Source organism: Orycteropus afer, unplaced genomic scaffold (genome assembly GCF_000298275.1).
Source record: "Orycteropus afer afer isolate SDZICR_OR568_19922 unplaced genomic scaffold, OryAfe1.0 scaffold00097, whole genome shotgun sequence".
In the NCBI taxonomy this organism is placed as follows: Eukaryota; Metazoa; Chordata; class Mammalia; order Tubulidentata; family Orycteropodidae; genus Orycteropus; species Orycteropus afer.
In genome coordinates this window covers 1363204-1366330 of record NW_006921684.1, presented here as the reverse complement: position 1 = coordinate 1366330, position 3127 = coordinate 1363204, and positions in this window count along the sequence as shown.

Below are 3127 nucleotides of genomic sequence, written 5' to 3'. Positions count from 1 at the left end.
ATAAATAAATAAAAATTAAAAAAAAAAAAGAATATTGTCTCTGAAGAAAATTCTTTGAAGTCAAAATAATTTTGACTCTGAGCTGAAATCCTGGAAACTAGTAGAAAATTTAACCTCAGTCATTTTTGTTAAGCTTCTTTCCCCAGAGTAGTGTAAACCTTCCAAGGTTTCTTAACACATTCCCACGGTTTGGTAGAGACATGAATCAGATTTCTAAGTCAAACTTATTACTTCAGTCCTACTATTACCTTAGGCCTCATAGTTCTTTAAAAGTCCTTTTGTTCTGATACTAATATGCTATAGTTGAGGAAATAGAATCAGTGTGGCTGAGGACGGTATAGATAATTCACTCATATATATTATGATAATTTTTGTTGTATGTTGCTTGTGTTTTTCATTCTTCCAGTGTTCTCTAAATCTTATTTCCTCAATTATTGTTTTATTGTACTCTTTCTTTTTTTTCAAAAAGGATTTGTTTATAAGATTTATTTACAATGATATACAACATTTAAAATTTCAGAACTCTCAGGAATAATGACTTAATGCATGCTAAATTTCTTAGTTTCTTATTTCATGCAAAAGGCATAACTCATTTTAGGATAATTTGCAGGCTAGACAGTGCTTTGTTGTTCAAAATAATGTACTATAACTGAGACAGTTCCCTTTGGTATGGTAAATATTGACTAAAAGGTAAACTCCATTTTTTTTTCCCTAAAAATCTAATTTACTAGAAAGATTAGGTTTATATTTGGTCATTAAAGTATTTTATCAGGTGCTAGATGAAAAAACAGTTCTTTTTCAACAATGGAGATAAATAGGTATCATCCTATTTTTTAAAAGATGCAGCATTTGTCTCCAATGTTTCTCTATGGGATTTCTAAGAGTAATTTTGACATTCTGAGATTTTCAGGTATTTTTCATATTTTTACTTTTTTGTTGATTGGTAATTTATACTATCTCATAAGATGTGTACTGTAATGCATTCAGTGACTCTCTTCTGTTCCTGTTCTTTTAATGATAAGCAACATTTATTGGCTTCATAAATAGTATATATGTAAATGGCTTATGGGTATTCAATTCTCACAAACACCTTACAGGATATCTGTTATTATTTTCCCTATTTTATAAGTGAATAAACTAAAGCACAGAGAAAAAAAAAAAATAACCATAGACTATTAACTTGGAATAACCAGTAGCTAGGTTCAAAGTAAAAATTTTGAAAAAAAATTATTTGGACCTTTGCATGTCTGTTCCCTAATCTAGTAACTGAATATTTACTCAGGTTAATTATCTGCCATCAACCTCTTCCACCATGATCATTTCCAGTCCTGTGAGAGATTCGTTTTATGGTTATTATGTGTCCCTTCTCTGCAGCAACCACAGTTTAATGCCTTTTCCTCACCTTCAATTTCCTTACCTTTGCCTTTCAGACTTATTCCCTTGAGTTTCAGGCTTCTGTTTTTTCTCCCTTGACTAGTATATATACCTTGGGAATAATCACGGATAACAACAATCATAATTTCTTCTGGAGCCATCTTTCAAATACCATAAATATTTAGAGACTTCTCACTTTTTGAATTTGTTCAGTAAATCATATTGAACGTCTTGTATCTAATATCTCTCTTAAACTTGTCTTTTCAATTCATGAATTGCTAAATTAAAAGGAAAACAACAACTTATCATAATAGTTGCATAATTCTTAACTAATTCATTATATTATAAATTTCATACATGTTTTGGTTACTTCATGCTGCCCTAACAGACATACTGCAGGTGGGTGGTTTGGACAAACAGGAATTTATTCTCTTAAAATTTAGGTGACAAGAATCTGAGTTCAAAGTGCAAAAGCCCTCAACCTTCCGCTTCAACTCTCCCTCTTGCTTCTGGCCCACTGGAGCTAGAGGTGTCTCTTCACTCAGGCAGCTGCTAGCTACGGAGGCTATTCAAGGTCAACAAATAAAATGGCGTAGTCCCAAAATTACCAAAGAACATGACAGGCCACTAATTCAAGTGCAAAAAGTGTCCCAAAACTGGCAGGTGATAATGACAGGCTGCTAAATGAAGACTTAGCTACATGCAGGATCCAAATACGCCAAAAAGCTGCACAGACCCTTTTTTCAAAATCTCTCCTTAGCTACTGGAAAAAGACTACATCCCTAAGGCAGCTACTCAGCTGCTGCAGTAGATTCCACCATGGAGCTGATTACCAATCTCATCATGGGGAATAACAACATCCAGCTGCCCACTTACTCAAAACCAGGCCCACCCAAGTATCCACATAACCTTGTTGTTGTTGTTGTTTGCCGTTGAGTCGGCCCCGACTCATAGCGACCCCTCCTTGGGTTTCCGAGGCAGTATCACTACGGAAGTGATACTCCTTCCTTCCGAGGAGTGGCTGGTGGTTTGAACCGCCAGCCTTCTGGTTAGCAGTCAAGTGCTTTAGCCACTATGCTACCAGAGCTCCTCACATAACCTTAACCACCACAATATACTATAATTTTTCAGATACAAGTCACATTTATCTAGAAGCCAATTCTGTGAGAATACATTTTTATTAAATGTAATAAATATATTTTATTTATTGCTTGTCATTTTCATTGTATGTTTATTGGTTCAGTCTTCTTTTTCATTACAGTTTTTTGTAGGTAAGAGCCAGTGATAGTTTGAGGTGAAATTCTCATGTTAAATATTTTATAGTTTTATTCCCAGCAAAGACTAGAAACTGAATATGTTACATAATGCTTTAATTAAGACAAGGGCTCTTAGGTTAAGAAATGGTATTTACTCTTTACAAGAGGACCATAGACAGAAAGCATATCAAATTCAGATTCATTATTTTATAAATGGTCTAACTCTGTAATGGACATCAATCTGCTTGCAAAAACGGCAAGGAGGCCACATGTTCTGACCTCCTCTAATCTCACAAGAGGAAGACAGCAGTAACCCAAGGCCCATTACTTCAAGGCCAAACATGCTGCCTCCCTCCAGCCCTTTCACCAACCGTTCCTCCCAAAGCACCCACCACCTCTTTCCTGGGTTTGATAATTCACTGCAGTGGCCACACAGAACTCACAGATTACAGGGTTTATTAGGGAAGCACCAGGCTACAACTCAAGTTCAGGAAGAA